Source organism: Gopherus evgoodei, chromosome 19, assembly GCF_007399415.2.
Source record: "Gopherus evgoodei ecotype Sinaloan lineage chromosome 19, rGopEvg1_v1.p, whole genome shotgun sequence".
In the NCBI taxonomy this organism is placed as follows: Eukaryota; Metazoa; Chordata; order Testudines; family Testudinidae; genus Gopherus; species Gopherus evgoodei.
Window position 1 is genome coordinate 2,237,153 of NC_044340.1, and position 27,038 is coordinate 2,264,190.

At 53.2% G+C, this 27,038-nt stretch overlaps 1 protein-coding gene and 3 non-coding genes across 4 annotated transcripts in view; 3 read left to right on the forward strand and 1 right to left on the reverse strand.

Moving 5' to 3' along the window:
• LOC115637192 (zinc finger protein 436-like) overlaps positions 1-27,038 on the forward strand; it is a 346,365-nt gene that overhangs the window by 224,079 nt on the left and 95,248 nt on the right. The gene's annotated exons all lie outside the window — the stretch shown is intronic.
• On the reverse strand, positions 1,533-1,604 carry TRNAA-UGC. The gene has a single exon. It is a non-coding gene; the product is annotated as a tRNA-Ala (tRNA).
• On the forward strand, positions 15,739-15,811 carry TRNAF-GAA. The gene has a single exon. It is a non-coding gene; the product is annotated as a tRNA-Phe (tRNA).
• TRNAK-CUU lies at positions 17,233-17,305 on the forward strand. Its single transcript has one exon. It is a non-coding gene; the product is annotated as a tRNA-Lys (tRNA).

Consider the following 27,038-nt stretch of genomic DNA (forward strand, 5'->3'; position numbering starts at 1 on the left):
TTGGGGAAGCCACCTTTAAAAACACAAGTGAAACATGCTAGTTACATTTTAGTAAGACCAAAGCCTCCTCAAACCCAGGTCAAAATCACTGGAATGATTTTGCCTTGATATTTTACCAGTTGCAGACACAAAGCGAGTCAAATTACAGTTTCTGTTTGGAGTCAGTGCACACACATGAATCCGGAGGCTTTTAATTCCTTAGGTTCTGCTGCCATTTCATTTCTGTCCTGTTCCAAGATTTATTGTTGTGCAAAGCAACGTTAGGCCCTTGGGAGTGTCCCCTCTGGTCCCGCCTGCCACTCCTGGGCAATTTAAAAGGGCCCGGGGACCCCTGCCACCAGCAGCAGCAGCACAAGAGAACTAAGGCGGCATCCTGCCCACCCTTGCTCCATGTGGCACACCACTCCCGGAAGCGGCTGGTACGTCCCTGCAGCCCCTGGGGTGGGGGGGTCTCCACGTGCTGCCCCCACCCCAAGTGCCAACTCTGCCAACTGTGGCAATGGGAGCTGCAAGGGTGGAGTCTGTGGGCAGCCATGCTCAGAGATGCCCCCAGCCCTCCTGCTTAGGGGCTGCTGCCAGAGGGGGGTGCAGGTTGCTTTCGGGAGATGCCCGAGGTAAATGCTGCAGCCCCAACACCCTGCCCCAACCCAGACCCCAAATCTGCACCCAAACTCCCTCCAAGAGCCTGCCCTCCGCATCCCCTCCTGTACCCCAACCCCCTGACTGAGCCCATACCCTGCATCCAAACTCTCACAGAGCCCAATCCCTCTCCCTCCCACACCCAAACGCCCTCCCAGAGCCTTAGGCAGGTGTGCGTGGACGGGTTGGTGGGTCAAGACTTGTTCCCATTCTGGACACCACTAAAAATTGTACAAACCTGCCACCCCTGTCCAGCCCAACCTTCTGCTGATGCACCTCAGCCCACACCCATGCAAGGTTTGAAGCTTCCATTGCTTAAATTCCAGGACACTGAGGGATTTCAGCTCCACTTTCCCCAGAAGGAACCTTCATCCCACTCCCAACCAGGTTCTTGTCCATGGGATCACTGTAGGGGGCCTGGGTCCCTCCATGTCTTTTCTCTCTCTATGACAGGCCAAGGCCCAATAACTGGGATATTTGAGCACCCACGACCTTCTATGGGGCTGCCATTCCTCTTGCCTGGTTTCATATGACATTGACTCCAGCCTTTTTTCTGTCCATCACCAGCACCATCCCAAGCCAGCTGCAATTGCCTCAGAAAGACAGTGTCCCCTGCTGGCTGTGAATCACTGACTTCCCTTCCCTCTCAGTCTGAGCAGATGACCTTTCTATCCAGTGCTGGAAGATTCACCCTTCTCATCTACCCTTGTCACAAGCAGAAAGCAAGTGGGAATCTTGAATGTACAGAGGAGACTTAGGAACAGAACCCAACCCCCCAGACCTTCCTTGCAATTGGCACTTGCCCCTCACTCAGTAGGATTGAAGCTTCTAAAGGGCAACTGGTGGGCCACATCCCCTCTGGCCATGAGCAAAGCAGCAGAGTGAAAAGAACCAGGAGATGCTGAGGATTGAACCCAGGACCTCATACATGCAAAGCATGTGCTCTACCACTGAGCTACATCCCCTGACAGGTGGTGGGTGCTATAGGTTACACTCAGAGCCCTCCTGTTTCCAGAGCATCCAGTGGCCTAGGAGCAGCATGGGGGACACATTCCCTCCTCTGAGGGCCAAACCTGCCACCCTGGAGGTGGCTGGTTCTTAGGTGTCACTTTGCAGCAGGGCCAGATTCTATGTGTGGGGCAGAGAGAGTGGGTTCCCTGGACTCAGAGTGCAGAGATACACTCAGCCCTCTCCCCTGCATTGGGTGGGGGGTGCTGCCACCTCCTGCTGGAAGGTAATGGGAGGGGAGGGGTGCTGTGAGTCGCTCAACACCTGACCCTGGTGGCAGAATTGCTGTGGGGAGCTCCAGGTGTTTTCAGGATCTGCTATTTCCACCTGCCTGTAAAGTCCAGCTTTCCCCAGCACATTCACTGCGGTGCAATTGGGTCACTATTTCCATGGCTGAACAGCAAAGAATCACTCCCAGTTTCCCTTCTAGCTGCAGCAGGATTAGCCTATGTCAGTGATTAATGAGGTGGATCTAGTTGTAGATTGTTATTCATTCCCCACCTTGACAATTCACACAATCCCTTTCCCATGCAGATTCCCAGCACCTCAGTGGTCCTGGAAGCAGGGGCTGGGGCCTGAAACTTTCAGCATTCTTTCCCCACCTCCATCTGGAGTGAACTCAAGTTTTTCCCCATCCGAGACAATCCATGAAATAACAACAGGAGCAGAAAGAAAGAGGGAAGGGAACATCTCACTGCCAGGGCTGGATGTGCCCAAGGCCCCCTGCTTGTCCATTGTTTCCATGGAATTTGGTCCCCTGCTTTGCACAAGGGACAGAGAAAGATCTTGCTGTTCCTGTGTCTGTGCAAAGAAAATTGTGCTTCTGTATGAAAGAGAGGCGGGAAATGGCCCCATGGTGGGACAATATCCTCAGGATTAAGACCTAAGGACTCAGGCTGAGAACTGATAGAACTCCACCCATCTGGGATTTAACAAATTGTCATCCATGAAGACACTGGAAACTTGTGACATTGATCCAGACTCCGGGGGTTTGGGCTGTTTTAACTCATGGTAAAAACATGATCTTGACTTCAAGAAGGGAGAGAGGAGAAGCCTGAAGCTGACTTTAGTCCCAGGCTGGGGTCTCCTGAATGATAGGAAACATCCTTTGCTGCTACCCAGGGACAGCAGGCCTACTGGCAACTTACCAGGGCTGGGATGAGAGGGGAATGTTGCATGGATGCTATCATACAGGCCCCCATCCTGCTTCTCAGAGCCCACAGGTGAGAATCTAGAGAAGGGTGAGTCATTTCTCAGATGTATTCTCAGGAGAAGTCCATAGCCATACTTGACCAGACACCCAGGAGAGCAACCACAGCAGTTCTGCAGAGAGCTCTGGCTGCCAGGGAACCCAGCTAGGAGAGGGAGTGCTGGGGGCTTTGCAGTTTTTGCAGTGGGGAGGAGGGCCAGACCAATGAGGCTGTCTCAGGAGTCACAGGTGGCTTTGTTGGGGTGGGGGGGAAGTAGGGACTACAGGATGTGAGGCTGGCTAAAATGAAACTGCACAAAAACCCTTCCTCTTTGCTCCAGCTAAAGGCCCTACTTTGGCCTCTCCCCCTTTCATAAATATTTCCATATCTACCCCAGCTCTCAGAAACCCCCTTTCTCCCATGGGTATTTTCACAGTTTCTTCTTTTTTTCATGGAGAGAGAGAGAAAAAAAAACTATTAATTTGAGCTACCCACACAGTTCATAGCATGAAAAACACAATGTTGTGTTCAATGAGTTGTGTTCATTTACATAACATGAAAAAATATGTTTTGGTCAATGCATGAAAACCTCACTGCATTGAACAACCCCCTTGATAAAGTCAATGTACTACAGAATATTTAAAGAAGTTAAGAAAGATGTGCTTATAAATTAACATGTTGTGCCATTTACACATGCACAAGACACAGAAGAAACTGAATTATTTGAGCTACTAAAATTTCCACTTTCTCACAGTATTTTAGTTCTCAAGGTTGTTTTAATTTGCTAATTTTTTTTGGAACTAGAAATGGGGAAAGAGCACATTGAAGTCAGTGGAATTACCGCAGTGAGGGATTAGTCTCATTATTTGTCACTAAAAACAGCCTTTATTAACACAGAGTTAACTTTGACTGTGACTATCTCTTACCTTCCAGAACATCAAATTCAGTAAAACTCAAACTCTGGAAAAACAGGGAATACAGAGTGAGGGTACATGCCCAGATAACCTTAACTCTGCCCTGTAAAAGAGAATTCCTGATAGCATATGAGAACAAGGAAAGGTTTGGGGACAAATTACATCTATTTCCCAAGAGTTTGTTTCTCCTCTAATTAATTGATCCTGGCCCCATCAGTTGATCCTGGCCTGGTGTCTGGCCGCAGAACTTACTATTTTTATCCCAGCATATTTAAAGATTAAACTGCTTTACAAAAGCTCCTTTATTCTAGGTTATACAAACAGGTCACTTCCCTAGCTATTTCAAGGAGATGGAATTTTCCTGAGCCACAGGGAACTTAAACTAACATGCTCAAGATCACAATTCCTTAGGAGAAAAAAACAAAAACCACCAAACTGTTGCTGTTTCTACCCAAATGATCAATGAGACCAGAAAGGGAGACTGTGCAATTAACTTCTCATACTACACTGACTCTGCAGTTCCTTGGATGCAGACACACTCAGCTCTACGGTTGGTAAATGTACAGAGACTCTGCTGCTGCTCATGAACTAGCAGCACATGACCTCTAAACAGCTGCCCTTCGAATGCATCTGAAAGTCACAAGGAACAACGATCTGTGTTAAAGGAAGGCTGCTATTTATTAGAGCCCCAGTTGATGCTGTGTGCACAAACAGAGGATTGAATGTGTAATTGGTAGTTTGGTAAATCTTGGTTATTTTAGTTTTATAACGGGCTCCTGTCCACCTCCAGTAGAATTTTCAGTCCCAATGGCAACTTACTTACCAAATGTAATACAGACTAGTCCATTCCTCCCAAGTGGATGTGTTTCTTATTCTTTTGCACATTGTAGCCCATGGAGGATAAGGACCTGTAAATGTGTTTTTATGTGCCTTTGTTTAATTGATGAAAACAAACCTAGACACTTAGAGGATTGGAAGTGATTTCAGCTGGGGGACAAGTTTGCTAGGTTTTTATGCATTTGCACAGGAAGACATTGAGAGAGCCCATTAATTTCAGGGACCCCTATTTAGCGGAGCTTTTGAACATACTGGAAATGGAATTATTTTTATTGAAGAACCAAGTTTGTGAGGGGGTACTTGGATTTGAACCAAGGGCTACTTGATCTGTCGTCAAATTCTCTACCACTGAGCTATACCCCCATAACATTTACAGGGGCAAGTCAGTGATCTTAAGGATTTTGAAGGACAGGTTCTACCTCAGCGAGCTCCTTTCCTATTCCCATACCACAGGGCTTTTAAAAATGGGGTTTGATTAAACTTTATATACACAAGTAGACACCACAGTTTGCACACCCACCAACGTAGCTTCCCCCAACTGACATAGCTACCACCTCTCGGGGAGATGGGTTAACTACACGGACTGGACAGCTCTTTCCCCTCCACTTAGAACATCTTCATTGTTTATAAATAGGTGGGAAATAACCTTCTGAATGGACAGGAACCAATTTATCAAATATTGCTGTGTCTGTATTCAATATGGGTAACTGGTCATATTGGGCTGGATTAGTAGGATCGTTGCCAGCAGATCGAGGGAAGTGGTTATTCCCCTCTAGTCGGCACTGGTGAGGTCACATCTGGAGCATTGCATCTAGTTTCCCCAACCCCCCACTACAGAAACAAATTGGAGAGAGTCTAGGGGAGGGCAACAAAAATGATTAGGGGACAGGGGACTTACGAGGAAAGGCTGAGGGCAGGGCCACGGGGGGGAGCATGGGGGGCAATTTGCCCCAGGCTCTGCAGGGGCCCCCCATGAGAATATAGTATTCTATAGTATTGCAACTTTTTTTTATGGAAGGGGCCCCTGAAATTGTTTTGCCTCAGGACCCCTGAATCCTCTGGGCGGCCCTGCCCAGACCGTGGTGCTGTCCCCCCACTCCACCCCCTTCACTCATTCTCCTCCCTCTGAGGCCCCACCTGTGCTCTGCCCTCACTCCCATTTGACCACTTCCCATTCCTGCTCTTCCTCTTTGGCTGAGGCCTGCTGGTCCACCTTTCGCTCGCTCCTCTCCTCCCCCAAGGCCTCCTCGCGCCTCTCCACCCTCTACCCCAAGGTCTGCCTGCTGCCCACACCTCTCTGCTCCCTCCCCTGAGACTCACCCTGCCCATTGCCCATACCACTCTGCCCCTCCCCTGAGACCCACCCTGCCCACCACCTACACCTCTCTGCCCCTCCCCTGACCTGCCCACCGCCCACACCTCTCTGCCCCCTCCCCTGAGACTCACCCTACCCACTCCTCTCTGCCCTCTCCCCTGAGACCAGCCCTTCCCACCACTTACACCTCTCTGCCCCTCCCCTGAGCTGCCCACCTCTCTGAGCCCTCCCCTGAGACCCACCCTGCCCACCGCACACACCTCTCTGCCCCTCCCTTGACCTGCCCACCGCCCACACCTCTATGACCCCTCCCCGAAACCCACCCTTCCCATCATTTGCACCTCTCTGCCCCTCCCCTGAGACTCACCCTGCCCACACCACTCTGCCCCTCCCCTGAGACCCACCCTGCCCACCACCTACACCTCTCTGCCCCTCCCCTGACCTGCCCACCGCCCACACCTCTATGACCCCTCCCCGAAACCCACCCTTCCCATCATTTGCACCTCTCTGCCCCTCCCCTGAGACTCACCCTGCCCATACCACTCTGCCCCTCCCCTGAAACCTGCCCTGCCCACCACGCACACCTCTCTGACCTCTCTCCTGAGAACTACCCTGCTCACCACCCATGCCTCTCTGCACCCTCCTCTGCCCTGCAAACCTCTCAAATCTCTCTGCCCCTCCCCTGAGACCCACCCTGTCCACCTCTTTCTTTGGTCATCTGTTGTTATTCCTTGAAACATCAAGGATGGAATAAAAAGCTGAGTTTACTCCAGGGTGAGGAAAGAAAGGAGCCACCAACCCCCTGGCAAAGCTCAGTGCCCCAGATAAAACCTGCCCCCTGCTATCGCAATCACTGATGTGCTGGGGATATGATGGGAAGGGGACTGTGTGAATGAGCAAGGCAGGAAATGGACAAGCCACAGCAACGTCATTAACCACGAACACACTCTCCTCATGCTCCAGCCAGAAGGGAAAGGAGCAGGAATTCTTGCTGTTCAGCCATGGACACACTTACACAACGGCACAGCAGTGTGTGTGTTGTGGAAGCTGGTCTGAGGAATCAACTGGAATTGATCAGTCAGTGAGAACAGAACTAGAGTGCAGTGAGAGTCACATGTCAAGCAAGTAGTTGCGGCCAAGTGGTTAAGGTGATGGGCTAAAAATCCATTGGGGTCTCCCTGTGCAGATTTGAGTCCTGCCAACTATTGAGGAAGTTGTGGTTCTTCAGTTTCAACAGAGCTGGGCCTTGTCTCACTTTCATGCTAGGCCTACACTAAAGGGGCATGTGGCTTTAGTTAAAGTGTTTTAATTGAACAGCTGTTGCATGTCCACCCTGTGTCACCAGAGCACATCCATGCTAGCATCTCTTGGATCACCAGAGAGAGCAGTGCACTGTGGGTAGCTATCCCACTGTGCAACTGGCTGCAGGGTTCTTTGGGAAGGGTTTGCAATGCCTAATGGGCTGGTGCATCATCACATGATGCAGGTTTCTCTATCCCATTGTTCTATGGACATCCTACTAGATTGCCAGCTACTTTTCAACTGCAGTGTGTGAGGTGGGGTAGAGAGCATGTGTGTGTGTAGGGGGGAGAGGCAGTGTGTGCATTGCGGAAGAGTGAGTATGTCGGCACACTATCTCTAAGTTCAGACAGCAGCTGGAAGCAACCAGTCCTGAGGCAGGCGACAGCCCCGACATCAGCCCCCCTTCTCTCACTGGCTCAGCTCAGCACAGCACAGCACTCTCTGTCACACACACACACATACACATACACACTGCTGCCTGCTTAGCTCTGTGTCAGGGGTGCTGGAACAGGGGGGTTAGAGGGCCATGGCCCCACCACTCTTTACTGGCTGTTAGGACAGATGAAGGGGGGGGAAAGGGTGCAGTCTTGGGGAAGAGGCGTTCTGTGGGTGTGGCCTCGGGGGAGAGGTGGTGTGAGTGGGGGTCCTTAGGGAAGGGGTGTCATGGGTATGCCACAGTTCAGACAATTGTGCACCCTCCCACTGTAAGGAAGGTTCTGCCGCCCCTATTCTGTGTTGGCAGAGTCGGAGAAAGCAGCATCCACCGCAGTGATTTGCTCCCCAGGGCTCCAACAGGGGGGCTCGGGAGGCGATTTAAAGGGCCCGGGGCTCCGGCCGCTGCAGGGAGCACTGGGCCCTTTAAATCACTAGCCTAGGGAAGACAGGCTGGGCTGGCACAGCGTACTGGCTCTTGCCAGTACCCCATACCATAACATACCGGCTTACTTTCACCTCCGGAAGGTCCTCACGTGGATCAATAACTGGTTAAAAGATAGGAAACAAAGGGTAGGACTAAATGGTCAGTTTTCAGGATGGAAACAGGTATCTAGTGGTGTCTGTACTGGGACCAGGACTAGTCAACATATTAATAAATGATCTGCTGAACAGTGAGGTGACAAAATTTGCAGATGATCCAAAACTACTGGCTTGCTGACTAGAATGAACGCTCCTTGAGTGGGGTGATCCACAGGGAGTAGCTCAAACCTCCAAAGTGCCTGGCCAGGGGCAGGACATTAGCACAGCAAAGGAGGGGGTGGCAGTGACATCACAAAGGCCTTTTGCAGGACCTCAGATTATTGGTCAAAGGTGGTGGGGAGGTGGTGACCTCACAGAGAGATGCTGACATCAGCCAGGCAGGAGAGGGGTGAGGGGCCAGGGAAACCTCAGAGACCCCTGTGGCTTTGCTTCAGCAAGTCTCCTTCTCCAGCTCTCTCTTTGAGGACTGAGAGAGTATTTGGGTTCACGGGTGAGCACCAGAAGGAACCTCTTTTGAGTTTTCTCCTTCCCTTTCAGTGATTTTACTACAAAAAAGCTGTCCCTGTTCAGTCTGATCCATTTGGTGACAGTTGAACTCTTGGCATGGAAAGCATGAGCTGAGAGACAGAGTGTGTGTGTGTGTGTGTGTGTAAATATGGGGCTGAAATAGTGCTCGGGCAGTGATCCCCACCAGTGACCGATTGGCTGAGCAGGGGGTTATTGACAGGGAGGAGACTCAAGTCCTTGTTGTTCTCTTTTAAGACCAAGTAAATAAGTCATAACCAGTCATATGTTTGACAAATTTTGCTGCTTCGCTGCATTAATGGTCTCTGAGCAGTTCATGATTCTCTCTACCACTGCAGTTCTCCTAAAATACTTGCTGAATAGTTACTGTGCACTGTTGTTGGTCTGGAGCTCATGTGAGAACACTTTACTCAAGTCATTCAGTGTTTGAAATTCAAGATCTGATGGTTAGTTTCAAAATCAAGGCTCTTGGGACCTATTCCCAACTCTGCCACTGGCTGGCTGTGTGACCTAAGACAAGTCAATTCTCCTTTCTCAGCCTTAGCTTCTCCTTCTTTCAAATAGGGATATTAACGATCTGCTCCTACCTACCTCACAGTGGGTGGAGGATGGGGATCCATTGGAGAGTGTCACTAGGAGTAGTGCATAATATGAGGTTTCCTATCACGTTTATTCAGAGCAGATTATGACATAATAGAATAGCTGAAATAGTCTCTTTTATTTGTATTTTTTATTTTGAAATTGTTAAGGGCAGCAACTACTAAGCTTAGACTGAAGCATCTTATCTCATGTTTGTGATCTAAGTGTCTCCTCTTTGTGTGCAACGAGGCAATTTAACACATTCTGACAAACAGGAGATGCTTTTGTTTTGCAACAAAATATTTTTGCAAAGAACTTTCATCCCACATGTTTTGATTTCGAGAAACAACCTGGTTTAGTCTGAATGGGATTTTCTGACAGAAATGGTTTCAATTAAATTTCCCCACAATCTCAATTCCTGAGCTCTATCCCTGCCTCTGGGGGCGGACGGCTTTGCTGGCTGTTAGAACAGGAGTCAGGACTGGCGGCTTCTCTTTCTGGCTCTGCCACCGCCTTGCTGTGCAGGCCCTTGGGTAGGTCATTTCCCTTCTCTGGACCTCAGACTCCTCCCCATCTGTCCAATGGGAATAGGGACAATTCTCGAACTCTGGGCAGTCGTGAGCCTGAGTGAGATAAGGGGCGTTAAAACCCTCTGTGAAGGAGAAAGGGGAGTTTCACAGTGTTCAGCACGAAGGAATTCTAAAGTTTGCTAAAATGTCTAGTCTGTGGAAACAAGAAATGGTCAGGGCCAAACTTTTTAACCACTGCCTTTTTCAAAGCCCATTCATGGATGTGAGTCCCTGTCTTTTAGGCACCTGGGATTCTTTGCCAGCAGGACAGAAGAGGTTCCTACCTCTGTTTTTGTGGCCTTAACAAACCAGGTGTTGTGCCCCAGTTCTTGTCTGAGATCCCTGAAAAAGAACATCTTCCCATCCATGAACAAGACAGGACCTATCTTTAAAAGGGGAACAAAGAGACCCTTGGGACTTACAGACTAGCTACCCTCACTTCCACAGCTGGAGAGATACTGGAATACATTCTAAACAATCTGTGTGTCAGCAGCACCTACAGGATACTTTGGTTCTTAGGACGAGTGAGCATGGATTTATCAAGAACAAATCATTCCAAACCAATCCTCTTTCCTTCTTTGGCAGGGTTCTGGGCCTAGTGGAGGTGGGTAAACAGTAGATGGGATCTAGCTCGATATTACTAAGGCTTTTGACACAGTCCCGTAGGACATTCTCACAAGCAAATGAGGGAAATGCGGTCTAGATGCAATCAGCGTGATGTGGGTGCAGAGCTGGTTGAAAGCCCAGACTCCAAGAGCCCTTCTCCACGTTTGGCTGTCCAATGGAGAGGGTGTACCTAGTGGGTCCGACAGGAATCAGTCTGGGGTCTGGTACTATTCAATGTTTTCATTGCTGATTTGGAAAATGGAGTGGAGAGCATGCTTCTAAAATTTGCAACTGACACCAAGCACTTTGGAGCACAGGATTGGAATTCAAAACGCCTTTAACAAATTGGAGAATTGGTCTTCTTGAGCCAAACTCCATGGCTGGGCCCCTCTCTCTAGACTGGGCTGAAGAGAAACCCCAGAGCCAAACACTCCTCTTCCTGGGCAGTGCGCTCCACCCTTGAATGGTCAGATGCTGCTTAGCACTGTCAGAGCAGCTTTGCCTGGGGGATTCTCCCAGCACTTTCCAATAGCGGGAAAGTATGAAATCCCATCAATGGAACTCAGCAGTCCTGACTCCCAGTCCCCTGCTCCAGTGACTCCAGCGGAGCACACTCCCTCTCATAGGCAGGGGGAGCGGCCATGAGGGCCTGCTTGTAATTGCCAGCTGTGGGAGGGAGTGTGCAGCAGTGGTTAGCGAAGGGGCCTGGAAAGAAGGACTGCTGGGTCCCATCCATACATCTGACACTTGGTGTGACCCTGAGCCAGTAGCTTCCCCTCCCCAGGCCTGTTTCTCATCAGTAGGGTTGGGGTCACAGTCCCGACAGCCCAGGGGGGTGGGGAGGCTCCAGGAAGGTGTGTAAAGTGCTGGGATTTCAGGATCCCGGAGGTGCTGTCACCCCCGCACTAGGGTGATGTTCTGCACCCCCTGCTGCTGGCCAAGTTTCTCCTTTCCCTGGCAATAAGACAGACTCTTGTTTTCCCAGCCAGCTGATCGCTCAGTGTCATCACCCTGCCTGCTGGCTGGGCAGGGTAACTCCTCAGGTCACCACCCCCCTCTCCAGCCTGCCTTGGGCTTGGAGAGTGAGGAGAAGGGCGAGGGATGACACTGAACATCCTCCATCCATCGCTCTGTCACCAGAGCAAGTGAGTGGCATTAGGGTTCCTCAGTGGCGTCCCCTGTCTGTCTGGGGAGAGGCAGAAAGATGGGGAGAGAATCTCTCCCAGAGGAGATTGGATTTGCAAACAGCCCCCAGGAGCCCCTCACTCTCAGACCGGGGAGGGGCTTCTCCAGAGCCGTCTCCTGTGCGTTTGGCAAGGTCCCAGCAATGGGGCTCCCAGCCCTTCCCTTGTGGGAGACTGTTCCCCAGGCTGAGAGTCTCTGCGCTGGACCAGACCCAGTGAGCTGCTGAGCATGGAAATCAATGGGAAACGAGGGGGCCCTGGCCTTGCTATGTCTAGGGACTTTGAAGTGGGGAATGGTTTCCCAGGAGAAGTCCGGACTCCTGGGTTCTGTTCCTTCTCTAGCCTGGGTGGGGGGTGAGGCGGGGGGTGAGTGTGTCCTGGGCTGGCAAGAGGGAGCTGCTTGTCCAAAGTGACCAACGGTCTTTGTGACTGACTCCAGTGCTCGAAAAGGACGAGACTCCCCAGTTCTTGCAGCCCCAGGGATGACGAGGGGGAAGGTTGAGGGGAGCAGATCATGCAATGAACTCCTGCCAGTGTGTGTAGCTTGCACTCCCTGCACCCCGTGGGGGGGGAGGAGCTGCTCTGTCTGGGGCAGGGATGGGGAGAGACCAAACAAGTTGGTAAGTGAGAGGCTGCCTTGACCCCAGACTCACATCTGCTCGCCGCTCGGTTCCAGGATGGCCAGGCGCCTGAGGATGTTCAGGAAGAAGGTCCTGCAGGCGGCCCCAGAGCCTGAGGGAAGCAGCTGCCATCTTCCCCAGGAGCGGAGCGGCCACACTGTCCCCACTGGCGGGGAAGGAGCTCTTGGCCGGGCCAGGAGGTGGAAGTGCCCAGCCTTCTGGAAGAGGCAACCTGCTCCCAGCGCAGGCGCCAAGGTGGGAGAGGCACCGGCTAGGCCAAGATGGAGCTGGGCCAGGATGCAGCTGGGCAGGCAGGACCCAGCCCAGGAGCGGAACCGGGCAGGGTGGCTCCGGGGCTTGTTATGTGGGCAGCAGCTGCCCCAGGAGCCCAGCCCCGATTTCCAGCAGGAGGCATCGCCCTTCCCGGTCAGTGGGGACCTTCCAGCCTTCCCAGGGCAGGAGGTGGAGGATCCCTCTCCCAGCCCCAGCAGCTCGGCCCGCTTCCTGTGGGACAGCAGCAGCGCCTGGAACTTGGACAGCAGCGAGGCCAACGGACGCTTCTGCTTTGTTCCAGGTGAGGAGCCAGGCTGGGCTCAGGGACGGGTGAGGAAGGGGCTGTGAACACCCCAGGCCCAGCCCCTCGAGCAGTGCTATGGGGGTGGGTCCCCAGCGCAGGCGTCTAGACTGAGCCACTGAACCCCACTGACACTAGATACTGCCACTTTAATCCTTGATGCTCCATTGGGCAGGGGGTGGGAGGCACCTCCCAGGGAGTCCAGGACAGTGTGAGGGGTCTCTTTGCTAGGGACTCCTGAAGGAGTTGGGGGCTGATGACACTGAGGCTACTTGGAATCAAATACATTTGAGATACAAGTACATAGACCATATTCATAACTTCAAATACAGAAATGGTACACACATACAGCCAGCATAATTATAACCAGCAAATCATAACCTTGTCATAGACACCTCACATGCCAACCTTTGCACAATATTTGCTGCACATATATAACAGTGGTGGCAACAATGATCTCTACGGTCCCAGTTCATATTAATAACGGCACAGCAGGCTATAGAGAAGTGGGAGGGAGGCGTCTTCCAGCTGGCGTGTCTCGTCCGTTTCTCCTTTGCCGCTTGGGCCGAGGTGGGAAGGGAGCGAAACCTGCCAGGCTGAAGGTTTTGCGCTCGGCTTTGAAGATTAAGCCCGAACCCCCAGCATGGCTGGGTCAGGGTTGTCCTGGGCTCTGTGGGGGGAGGGCTCAGCTGGGAGAAGGGGCAGATGAGGGGATTTTGCCTCTGATAGATAAGGGCTTTGTCAGTGGGAAGCTGTAGGTCACATGCTGGGGGTGACAGTGGGGTTTGAGCTGGGGCAGCAGCAGCAGGGGAGCAATGTGTGTGTGTGTGTGTGTGGAGAGCGGGTTTCAATTGGTAAAAATGAACCTGCCAAGCCGCTCCCTCGGCTGGAGCAAAAGCCTCTCATTTATCTCCTCAACTCCCCTCCATGAAAATCTCCACACCTCCCCCGGCGCTTTGAGACCCTCTCACTCCCATGGAGATTTGTAATTGTTCTAACTCTTCCGTGACCTTGTCCAAACAGTTTTCACAGAAAAATGATCAAGGACATTTCAAATGAGAAAAACAAAGGAAACCAGAGAAACCCCCACCACACACAGTTTGGGTCTGAATTTTTCTACTGAAATTTGGAGACAATAAAACTCATCCCTTTGTTGGCCAGAAACCAAAGCTAGACCTCCCCTGCTGTAGCTGTGACTTCTGCTACCGAACCACCAATGCGCTGACTCCTCTTGTGAGACATTTCTCTGCACAATACTGCTGCTATTCCAGTTACTGACTCCAGGAAACATTTTCCTTAGCCTGGTTCCACATGTCACTGGTTTCTATAGCAAAGGTCAGTCCCTGGCCCTGTGGCCCAGACATCCTCATTCACATCAAGCTTCAAGTTGAGAATCATTTCCCATTCCCGGTCTGTGGGAGGGGAGACTTTTAAACGCGCTCTCTGTGTGACTACACATGGCTAAGCAAAGAGAACAAACCCCAAATCCCCCCTGTGCTTTGGGAGCCAGGTTTGCGGTGGGAATTCTGTAGTTCAGATGACTTCAAGCTTGGACATTGTGATTCTTTACCAGTCTCTCTGGCATTGGGGCAGTTTTGTGCTCACAGCTGTGATGGCTGAGTGGTTAAGGTGTTGGAGACAAAATCCACTAGGGTTCCCCTGCGCAGGTTTGAATCCTGCTCACAGCATGGCCTGTGTTTTAGCCAGTCTCTCACCCAGGCAATACCTCTGTACAACCCCCTGAGACACTCTCAATTCTCTCCCCACCCCAAGTAAATCCTGTTCTGCTCCTTTCATAGAGATCCCTGGGGCACCACCTCACACTGTGTCCCTGAGGGGTCAGGCAAACTCTCAGCACCTGAAGCCTCTGCCACTCACCTAGTGCCCCATAGATCAGCCATAGCCCTGGTTCTGCTCCTCTCTCTAGAGTGCGAAAGAAGCCAAGTCAGCGACTCCATGGGAGCTATGGGGCTGCAGAACCAACAGAGAAAAAATAGGTGCTCAGCGCCCACTGGCAGCCAGCTCCCCCGCCCACTACAGGCCTTGCTGACAAGCTCCTCCTCTTCCCCTTCAGCACCTCCCACTTGCCAGTGATCAGCTGTTCAGTGGAGTGCAGGAGGCGCTGGGCGGGGATGGGAAGAGCTGGGGGCAGGAGACGAATGGTGCTGGATGGGAAGAGATGGGACCGGGGTGGGAGTTTGGGGGAAGGGGTGGAGTGGGGGCAGGGCCTCGGGGGGAAAAGGGGGATTTGTCCCAGACTCCAGATCCCTCTAGGGCCGGCCCTGAAGGGAAGCACTGACTATTACAGTGACAATAAAACTGACCAGCATTGCGGGGGGGATGGAGGGAGATCTTCCCTCATCAAGTCTCTTCTCTCCCCCAAGGTGAGCCAGACACTGCTCTCTCCTGGCTCTCACTCTAGCAGCTGGACCACAAGGAACCATTTCCCCACAGGAAGTGCATTGAGTGCCCCTGTGGTGCTGAGGGGTCTGGCGCTGCTGCTACCTGTGGGGCTGGCAGAGGGTTGATGTCTGCACAGACTCTCAGCTACCAGGCCAGAGGGGGCACTTGGGACCTTACCAGACTGGCTCAGTGAAGACGGGGCGTTGACAGAGCAATACAGATGCTCTGCAGAGCACAGAGCAGCATCCGCCCATGCAGCCAGGCAATGAGCATTTCCCACAGCCTGGAGTCCAGGAGGAGGCGGCAGCTGCTGTTCCATCTCCTGGGGGACAGGCCCTGTCAGCCAACAGACACTTCTTACTCACCACAGCTAAGGGCGTTGGGTTCCTCCAGTGAGGGTGTGGAGCAGCCATTCATTTTCCTGTCCTTTTTGTGTTCAACTGCTGACAAAAACATCCCAGACAGAGAAGCAACAGGCCAAAATACTACTATGCAGCTGCTGAAGTAGCTTAGTTGGGAGAGCATTAGACTGAAGATTTAAAGGTCCCTGGTTTAATCCCAGGCTTTGACAGATCCTTTCATCCCCCTTTGTGCAGGAGTGGCTTGTTTTCTGGGAGCACAGCAGTGCCTGCACCCAAGATAAGTTCTGATCTTGGGCTCTGCAGTAGGAAAACATAGAAGGAGCTTGTACCCCTAGTTGGCCCACCTGACCTTTAATGATGAGAGATGAGAGCTGTCTTTCCCAACATGGCAGGAAGAGAGCAAGGCAGGGTGACCCTCAGGAATGGTGCCAGAGGGCTGCTAGGCAGGGATTGGGGATGAAAACTCCTCTGTGCAGCTGAGCAATGGCAGTACCAGGGAAGGGGCATCTGTAAAAGTGACCCCACACACCTCTCCTCCTCTGGGCACCTAGAGCAGAGGCAGCTGGTGCTGACGGCTCCAAGGGAAGGCTTAAAAGCCACAGAGCAACTGAGGTCAGGGCAAGAGGAGGGCAGGACCATGCCTATGTGTGGCCTTCAGACAGGCACAAAAACACCCAGCCAGGCTGCTCCCTGCCATGCCAAACACCCACTGAAGGTCACCAGCATGCAGGGCAGCTGCTGATGCTCTGTGGATAACATCACAAGTTGGTAGGAAAGCAGGGCCAGCCCCCATGGTGTGGCCTCTGTCTGTTCCCACTCACAGTGCTCACTTTTGCAGTGGGGCAGGAGATTTTACCCCAAGAGGCTTTTCCCCAGCTGGCGAGAAGCAGAGAAACACCCAGGCTCCCAAGGTGCTATTTACCAACCCCCTCAAGCACAGGGACAGGCGCACATTTGGAAGAGGGAAACTGCTCTACACGCCATCCTGGGCAGCCGCCCATTTTCTTTGGCAAGTCAGGAATGGCAATGGCTAGACTGGAAGCACCTGGGGCTCATGCCCCAGCCTTTGTGACACCCAACCCCCAACTCATTCCCAGGCTCTAGCTGAAGCCAGAGCATTGGCCTAAGCGGCCAAGAGGAGGTTCCAGCCCTGAAGGGAGCAGGACATTCAGCACAACAGTAAAACTGCAGAAACACAAAAACCAAGGGACTCAAACCATCAATCTTCTGACCCTCACTCAGACACCTTACCCATTAGGCCACATGAGAAAAACCCCTCCAAGCACTTCTTTGGAAAAGGTGGACATTGTGTTTCTCAGGTCATCTGCTGAGCGGGGCTCAGACTCTCTGGGCACAAGATGTCGAGTTCTCAGCGACATGTGAGACTTAATTCTATGGAGCCAGGTGCAGAGCTTTGGCAGGAAGGCTCAGGCATGGGGGATTGGGGTGCAGCGGATGGACCAGCTGCCTAGGTGTGGAGATTTAGTCACACTGAGGCACAGGAGGGAGGAGGAGGAGGAATCCTGCTGACAGGCAGGGGCTGTGCAGAAAAAGAGGAGGGGTTCCTGGGACTTTTTTTGCCTCTCATTTGTGTATCTGCTCGCTTTTGTGGTGAATATGGCTGGAATAAGCCCAGGTAGCTCAATTGGTAGAGCATCAGGCTCTTAATCTGAGGGTTCAGGGTTCAAGCCCCTGTCTGGGTGCTCAGCTTTTAAGTGGCCTTGTGTGCCAGGAGCCAAATGATTCCTGGTGCTGTCCACTAGCCACATGCAGATTCTCAGAAGCCATGGCCATTTCCTGGAAAGGTTCCTTTCCTCAGGAATCAGGAGAGAGGCCACATCCACAGGAGCAGGCCTAGAACAGGCAGTCTCTGGCTGGCAGGAAGTGCTGTGGGGCCAGGTGCAGAGAAAGCTCAGAAGGGGAGCAGCAGAGATGAGGGGAAAAGAGACAGAGAAGCAATGAGGACAGAATACAAGTGTACAGGGGGTTCAGGTCCAGCTATTGTGGAGAACTTCCCTGGTTTATACGTGACCCTGGTGCAATTGGCCAGAGAAAGGATCTAAGTCCCCACCCCCTTACCCAGAGGCCTGCCTGACCCCAAGGACGCTCTTTCTACTCTCATGTGTGGCAGAGTCCTCGTAACCCCAACAAGGCTGGGCCCAGGAATCCTGGGGGTTTTGACCCCAGTGGTGAGCTGGAGCCAGTTCCCAAGAACCGGTTGCTAAAATTAGACCTTTGTGGAGAACCGGTTGTTAAAGGGCCAAGGGATGGGCAAAGAACTCCGGTCTGCAGGCCGGACCATCCTGTTGTTCTCAGGATTCCCAGCTGGGGAGGCTGAGGTTCCCCCAGCCCCTCCTCCGTTTCCCACCAGCTGCAGGGTGACCAGCCACCGGCACCAGCTGGGCAGCTCAGCTGAGCTTCTGAGTCGTCCTGCTGCTTTGAGCTGCAGGCAAGGTAAGCGGGGGGGCTGCAAGCTCCAGGGCTGCTGGGGGGGAGGCAATTTTCCCCAGCCCCTGCAGGGGCCCCTTGCCCCATGAGTATGTCTCCCCCCGCCCCGGCCCCTCCCCTGCTCCCCCCCACCTTAAATCAGAAATTTTTATAGGGAGCCGGTTGTTAAGATTTTGGCAGCTCATCACTGTTTGACCCCCAATCTTGTCATGATCACTTGAACAGGACTAGAGTGTCTCCACTCTGGGCACTTCCCTGACCCACTCCTCACTGCATGTGCTTCAAGCAAACACCATTTATTACCCAGCAATCAATGTAAAACTAAAGGAAAACATGTTACCCTGTTCTGTGGTGCAGGGAGATCACAACCAGCATCTCTGGAGGGTCAGGGCAGGTCACAGTCTCTCCCTCACATGTCCCAGGCCTCCTTCCCAGGCCCTGGCTGTGCTGCAGGGACGCCACGGGCCGGACACTTGCTCTGGCAGTGGCCACATGCTCTAGGTGACAGGACCCTTGTTCCCAGTGTCAGCCCCATGTAGGGGATCTCTTGATGGGTGGCATCTCCTTGCACTGGGCCTTCTGCCCAGGGTCCCCCTCACTCTCCCACACTGCTCACTGCACCCACCTCCAGCCCCAGTGCTGCTGCGGCTCTGCCTCCATCTCCCTGGGCTGCTCCTCTGGCCTCTCTGTCTCTGCTTGCTGCAGCTCTTCTCCTAGCACAGATCTGCTCCCTGGGCAGCTTCTATGGCTCGTGCTGCTGCGGCTCGGCTCCCAGCACAGATCTGCTCTGGTTCTCCCTGGCTGGTGCAGCTCTGCTCCCCGGCTCCTGCTCTCTCCTTAGCGCCACCCCACTCTGGCCCAGACAGTTCCAGCTCACACAGAGGATGGGACCCCCTGGCCTGGTGACTCCCTCATTACACTGTCTGGCCTGTCAGTCCGGCTAACTTGGATCTTTGGCCTCTCCCCATTGCCCCTGGGGACTGTCAGTCTCTGGGTCCTGATTTCCCATTGGCCCTTCCCCCATCAATTGGAACTGGGAACTAGCCAACCAAAACCCCACTAAGTTTTAGTAAGGGGTCAACAGTCCCTTACATGAGCCAGCCCCATGAGGGTCACCACTGTGCAGAAAAGCAGCTCAGACTGTTCCCATGGTGTAATGGGCAGCACTCAGGACTCTGAGTCCTTCAATCTGAGTTCAAATATCAGTGGGATCTTATGCTGGCTTGTGGTAAAGCCCTGGAGCTCACAGTGCTCAACTTCCTTGTTTCCAGCTGTGCAAGAGCAGATCTTTCTGCTCCTGCTGGGTGACTTGCCCACTAGGGCTGGGTTTTGGGTTGTGGTGGCCAAAATTGGTTGGGGCTCTAGAACTTGCTACCCTGGTTGCTGATGCCTGCAGTCCTGTGGTTTGACCAGGTAGTTGGGATTCTTCCTGCTTCACATGGGGCCCAAAAGTTTGGCCCTTGTGTTTCCTGCCACACTTTTCCTCTTGCCCACATGGCGCTTGAATAAAGGAGGGCCAGGGCCAGGCTTGAAAGCCAGGGCTAGGCAGGAGGGAGGAAGAGCCCCAGGCTGGAGCCCAGCACACCTCTCCTCCTCTGGGCACCTAGAGCAGAGGTGGCTGGTGCTGACAGCTCCAAGGAAAGGCTTCAAATCTACAGAGCAACTGAGGTCACGGCCAGAGGAGGGGAGGACCATGCCTATGCGTAGCCAGCAGACAGCCACAAAGACACCTGGCCAGCCTGCTCCCTGCCATGCCAAACCCCCCTGAAGACGTGCTTAATACACTTGCTGATCAGGAGGAAAAGCTCTCAAAATCTGTGTGCGAGGAGAACCTCTTTTTTCCCCTCTACCTTTCATCTGTGAAAACAGCTGTGTGAAAGGTGGAAGGGATTTGGGGGCTCAGGAGGAGGCGCTTGATGTTCAGTGCCTTAGAGAAGCTGGACTTGGACATGGTGGGTGTTGGGAAAATGCACATTCATGAGTTTAGGGTAGATTCATAGGCAGAGGGTGATTGCAAGAAGAGCCAATCTCTCTGGTTTTCCAGGCCAGGAAAGAATGATGGGGTTACCCTCTACCTGGGTGAACTTTAGCAAGGTTTTTTTCTCCTCCTCCTGGGTCACTGATGCCTATTGGAGATAGGTCTTTGGTCCAGCTGGCCGCTATAGGGTGGGGTCCTAGAACTTAACAGTCTGGCTAGAGATTCCTGCGAGTTGACCTGATGGTTGGGTTTCTTGCTGCTTCACCTGATGTCCACAACTTTGGTCCCTGTAGCTTCAACTCTTCGTCTTGCCCACATGGCATTTAAAGGAATGAGTGCCAGGGCCAGGCTTCCCAGGCTGTAGCCCAGCACACCTCTCCTCCTCTGGACACGTAGAGCAGAGGCGGCTGGTGCTGACAGCTCCAAGGAGAAGGCTTAAAAGCCACACAACAACCGAGGTCAGGGCAAGAGAAGAGCAGGACCATGCCTATGTGTAGCCTTCAGACGGGCACAAAAACACTCAGCCAGCCTGCTCCCTGCCATGCCAAACACCCTTGAAGGCCACCTGCAGACGAGCATGTGGGGCAACTGCTGATGCTCTGTGGCCATTATCAAAGATGGTAGGAAAGCAGGGCCAGTCCCCCCAGTGGGGCCTCTTACCGTTCCCACTTAAGGTGCTCATTTTTGCCGTGGGGCAGGAGATTTTACCCCAAGAGGCTTTTCCTGAGCTGGCGAGAAGCAGACAAACACCCAGGCTCCCAAGGTGCTATTCATCAAGCCCCCTCAAGCACAGGGATTGGTGCACATTTGGAAAAGGGAAATTGCTCAACACGCCAGCTGCCCATTTTCTTTGGCAAGTCAGGAATGGCCAAGGCCAGACTGGAAGCACCTGGGGCTCATGTCCCAGCCTTTGTGACACCCAACCCCCGACTACTTTCTGGGCCGCTAGCTGAAGCCAGAGCATCAGCCTGAGCAGCCAAGAAGAAGTTCCAGCTCTGAAGGGAGCAGGACTTTTAGCCCAAAGGTAAAGCTGGATAAGCACAACCACAAATGGACTCAAACCCTCAGTCATCTGATCCAAAGTCAGACGCCTTATCCATTAGGCCACATAAGAAAGGGCCCTCCAGGCACTTCTTTGGAAAAGGCAGACACTGAAGCATCTGATGAAGTGGGGATTCACCCACAAAAGCTCATTCTAAGGTATGTCTGTTAATCTGTAAGGTGCCACATTACTCTTTGCTGCTTATGCAGACACCGTGTTTCTCAGGTCAGCTACTGAGGGGGGCCGAGACTCTCTGGGCACAAGAAGTCAAGTTCCCAGTGAGATGTGAGACTTAATTATCTGGAGCCAAGTGCAGGGCTTTGGCAGGGAGGCTCAGGCATGGGGGATTGTGGTGCAGCAGATGGACTGGCTGTCTAGATGTGGAGATTTAGTCTCACTGAGGAGGAGGAGGAATCCTGCTGATAGGCAGTGTTTAGGGCCGGTGCAACCGCTAGATGAACTAGTTGGCCACCTAGGGTGCAAAGTGGTTGGGGGCACCAAAAATTGCACTCAGGGGAGGCGATGGAGTGGAGGTGAGCTGGTGCAGGGAGCTAGGGGGAGGGCTGCCTGCAGCAAGTAACGGGGGCAGGGGCATGCAAGGGAACTGCTCCCTGTTCCAGCTCACTTCTGCTCCATCTTTTCCCCTGAGCATGCAGCCCTCTCTCAAATTCTTCTCCTCTCCCAGGCTTGCCGCACTAAACAGCTGATTGGCATCACAAGCCTGGTAGGCAGGAGAAGTGGAGCGGTGCCGGCGTGCTCAGGGGAGAAGGCGGAGTGGAGGTGAGCTGGGGTGGGGAGCTGCTGCAGGGGGGACTGCCTGGCTCTTCCCCATGGCTCCCATCCCTGCTCCGCCCCAGCCCCGCCCACCCCCTGCACTCACTGCATGGTAAGTGGAGTGACCCAACCTCAGCCTGGTCCACTCCCCTGGTTCCCAGCCACGCCGCCGGTGAGTGCTGTGGGGCGGGTTCTCCCTCCCCCGAAACTGGGGAGCCAAGGGAGGTCTATGGGCCTGGGTCTCTCATCCCTCCATCCCATCCCCTGCCTCCAATATCCCTCTTGGGCACTGTGGGACTGGGTCTCTCTCCATGCCCCTGTGCTCCCCCTGCACAGCATGTCCTGGGAGTGACTCAGTTTCCCTGGACCAACATTTCACCTCTCCACATGTGTCTCTTCTGTCCCACAGCTCCCTCCACCCCACCCCATTTCCCATGCATCCCAGGCTGGGTCTCTGCCAACCCCATCTCCTCTCCTCCTGACCCCAATATCCTCTGCCCCTATGGATCTATGGGGCTGGGTCTCTCTCTCTCCTATTCTCCCCCCATCCCCTCCCCCAATATCTCCCTGCCCCTATGGGTCTATGAGGCTGGGTCTCTCCCTCCCCCATTCTCCCCCCATCCCCTACCCCAAAATCTCCCTGCCCCAGGCTGTGATGTGCCATGACGTGTGCTGGGGCTGTGACGTGTGCTAGGGCCAGGGCTGACTCCAGGGTTTTTGCCGCCCCAAGCGGCAGGGAAAAAAAACACCACGATCGCAATCGGCGGCAGCTCCACTGTGCCGCCTTTTTCTTCAGCGGTAATTCGGTGGCAGGTCCTTCCCTCCGAGAGGGACCGAGGGAACCGCCTCCGATTTGCTGCCGAAGAGCCCGACATGCCGCCCCTTCCCCTTGGCCGCCACAAGCACCTGCTTGCTGAGCTGGTGCCTGGAGCCGGCCGTGGCTGGGGCTGTGACGTGCACTGGGGCTGTGACATGCTGTGACCCATTCACTCCCCAAAGGCAATTCACTCACTTGAAACCAGCAGGATAGAAGGTGTCACGTGTTTATGGGCGGGGTTATGCAGATGAGCGGTGTCTGGCAGCAGTACGGAGAGCAGCTAGATGAACCGAAGGAGACGGACAGAGAGAATTCTCTGTGTGTGTACAGAATCCGGTGTGGGGAGTTCGTGTGGTGAGTGCTTGCACCGGAGTCACTTCAGGGTAGTGATCGCCACTGAGCTACGTAGTGACAAAAGATGTGTGAATAGGGTGTGGTGCCTGGCTGGGAGCAGCTTGTAGTGATGATAAAAGGGGTGGGAGCAAGAGGTCCTGTCCTAGAAGGGGTGTATACCCTGAGAGGGTGTTTTGTGGGTGCAAGTAGGTTTGGGGGCTTCTTGCAATGACAAGGGGTGTCTTCAGCTAGAACCCTCCTAACCCCACTAGTTTTCTCTGTGTTAGGGGTGGGCAGATTCTGTGATGTCACAGTTCTTGGGGGAGGGGTTTGAATCATAACTCCAAAGTGGGAGAACAACTCCCCCAACTTGTGTTCAGTCCCCACTAGGGGGCTGGGCAGGGATCTCTAGGGAGGGAAGCACAGAGAAAAACAGTCTCCCTTATGGAACCAAGGAGTCCTGGATCCCAGTCCCCCTACTCTAGGCCCCTTCCACTTCCAGAGCCAAGGATAGAACCCAGGGGTCCTAGTGCCCAGCCCCCTCTCTGCTCTCACCACTAAACACCACTGCCCTCCCAGGGTGGTGCAAGGGTCACTGGGTCTGTGTCCCAGCTCTGCTAAGGGCCTTGACTGATTTTCCCAAAGTGCTTCCTTCTGAATCTAGCCGACGAAGTGGGTATTCACTCACGAAAGCTCATGCTCCAATACATCTGTTGGTCTATAAGGTGCCACAGGACTCTTTGCTGCTTTTACAGATCCAGCACATCTGCCCCCTCTGCCCGGTCACTGCCCACCCCCGTGTGGGGGCACCAGCACTGTGCTGAGTAGTGATGGAAAATTGTCCAAGCTGGCCCAGGGGAGACGTGTGTGTCCCTGTTGCCCTCTGCTAAGCCCTGCTCTGTGTGTGTGTGTGTGTGCTTGTGCATCTGTGACACTGTATCACTGTGTTGCTGGGCTAACCAGTAGGAAATGGCTTTGCAGGATTTTTATATTCTGCAGCAAGTGACTGACACACAAACACAAAGGGACTCACACAATCCCAAGAACACTCACACATAACACACCCAGAAGGGCATGTTAGTCCAACCCCCAAAGAGAGAAACAATCACACCCTCAGCCACACTCACAATAAACCCCCTCCACACACCATAACATTCACAGTTGTGCTCAGAGACACAACTGCACGCAGTTCACTCCCACTGCTCCAAATACAAGGACCTCCTGCCTCACACAGCATGTGCCAAGGCCTGTTGAACTCACTGCCACTGGACAGCTACCAATGAGAATGACCCCCTTGTGCTGGATCATCTGCTTGGCCCCCCACTCCCTCTAGCGGCACGCTGTGCGGCATGGCTGGGGATTGTGCAATAACAGGCTGGGGCTGGGTCACTCCACTTCCTTCAGGAAGTAGCCAGCCCCCTGTCCCCCACAGAGGCCTGGGACCAGCCCCCCTTTTCTTCCCCTCATGCAGGCCTGGGGCCTCAGCCTTCTCTGCTCCCCTGGCTCCCAAGTTTGTGAGAAGGGGGGAACCGCCCCACAGCACTCGCTGGCAGCATGGCTGGGAGCCAGAGGAGTGGACCATGCAGTGAGTGCAAGGGCAGAGGGGGCAGGGCTGGGGCGGAGCAGGGGCGGGGACCATGGCAAAGAGCCAGGCAGCCCCCCCTGCAGCAGATCCCCACCCCAGCTCACTTCCGCTCTGCCTTCCCTTCTGAGTACGCTGGCGCCGTCCACTTCTCCTGCCTCCCAGACTTGCAGTGCTAATTAGCTGTTTAGTGCGGCAAGCCTGGGAGGGGAGGAGAATTAGAACGGGGGCAGCGTTCTCAGGAAGAAGATGGAGCACAGATGAGCTGGGACAGGGAGCAGTTCCCCTGCATGCCCCTACCCCTGTTACTTGCTGCAGGCAGCCCTCTCCCTGCACCCCTCAGCCCGCTGCCCCAGCTCACCTCCACTCCTACGCTGCCTCTTCCTCCAAGACCCCTCCTCCCGCCCACTGCTCTCAGCCCGCTCCCCACCTTCACTCACCCTTATGGTCATTACAAAGTGGCAAGGCACAGCCCTCCCATTTTGAAAAGTCCTGGGGTGTTGTTTGCCCCTGTTCAGGCACCCCTGGGTCCCTGCACTTCATGCAGCTCTCCCTGATTTCAGCTGTTAGTGAGAGAGCCTCACTGCTAGCGCAGACTCGGCAGTTTCTTGGATGAGGACACTGTCCCAAAGCAGGATTAATGCTTAGACCTGGTGATCAGTGATTTCAGATCTGTTAGTCTGCAGTAAGACTCTACAGTGAGTCTCAGTCAGCTCTGTTATTACACAGGGAAGAACAAAAGGGTCAAATGGTGCCTGGAAGCCTTAAGAAGAATCCACTCCACCAAGTACAATGCTTGTTGATACTGGCTCTTAACCCCACTGAGAATGTTTTGGGGTCACACCTCGCCTTTATTAACCTAGGGGACTGAGAGAGTAGTAATTAGTAGGTGCTCCAGTGGTGCAACTGGTTAATGCACAGTACTTATAGAGCAGTACTGAGAGGAGCTATGCTGAGGTTGTGAGTTCAAGCCTCACCTAAAGCACTGGTTTTCATTACCCCTTCCTTTGGCCCTAGGGAGTGTAGAATTCAAGCCCTGGGGACATTGAAGCAGTGTAGGAATCAAAAATGTCCCCTTCACTTATTATCTCCTCTCCAGAGTGCAGGTCAGAATCTACAATCCTTTCTCCCCCACCAGCCCCTGTGCCAGGATCCCTCAAGCAGAGCCTGGAGTCCTGCCTAACCCTGAGCTTGGAGGGAGAGGAGCAAGGGCTTTTCCTTCCCCCGCTCACTTCCCTGACTCTTGTCACACAGACAGCAAGCAGCAAAAGACCAGAAGTCGAAAGCGCAGACAAAGGGATGTTTACTGGAGTTAGCTTCTAAGCAAGCAGATTCCAAAGCCCTTCACACCAGTCAGGCTGATCTCTATACACCGACAGAGTCTGTTCCCCACTGTTCCCTTCCCAGCTCTGACACCACAGAGCGTTTACCTCACATCCCTACAGACAATTCTTTCCTGGGTGCTGGCTGGTGAGTCTTGCCCACTTGCTCAGGGTTTAGCTGATCACCATATTTGGGGTCAGGAAGGAATTTTCCTCCAGGGCAGATTGGCAGAGACCCTGGGAGGTTTTCACCTTTCTCTGCAGTATAGGGCACGGGTCACTTGCTGGAGGATTCTCTGCACCTTGAAGTCTTTAAACAACGAGTTGAGGACTTCAATAGCTCAGACATAGGTCAGGGGTTTGTTACAGGAGTGAGTGGGTGAGAGTCTGTGGCCTGTGTTGTGCAGGAGGTCGGACTAGATGATCATAATGGTCCCTTCTGACCTTAAAGTCTATGAGTCTATGAGCTCTGACACTGCAGAGTGTTTACCCCACATCCCCTTTCCCAGCTCCAACACTGCAGAGCCTTGCCTGTGTCCCTGTTCCCCGTTCCCTATTCCCACCCCGCGTTAGCAAGCATAATTCCAGTTTCCCCACCCACTGCCTGTTTGACCCCAGTTTATACAGTAATATTCTGAGCGAGACCTTAGCCAATCATTTTACTGAAATGTAATTAACCAATTCTAACCTATTGTAACAGAATTCTCTAACCAATTACATCCCACTCCCCTAATTAACTTACACCCAGCAAAATTAATTCTGCAGCAGACAGAAACAATTAGAAGACCAGACAGATTGACAACAGAAAAGCAGGGGCCATAAAGATAAACCCTACAGAAATGACGGTTTCACAACCACAACCATTGAGAGGGGATTTCTTGCCAGACCGGATGCTCCCTTAAGATCTGTTTCTTTATCTGGTGGTGATGGGCACTATTGGGACAGGATCGTCTTCCTAACAGCCCAACCCCATCTTAGTTCAGTGTGACGGGTATGGGAGGTGAGGATATGACCCTTCACTTGCCAGCATATGGCTGCCCCTGCTGCTTAGCCAAAGGCCCTAGCCTACTGTTCAGGTTTTTTCACCACTCTGAACTTTAGGGTACAGATGTGGGGGACCTGCATGGACCCTTCTAAGCT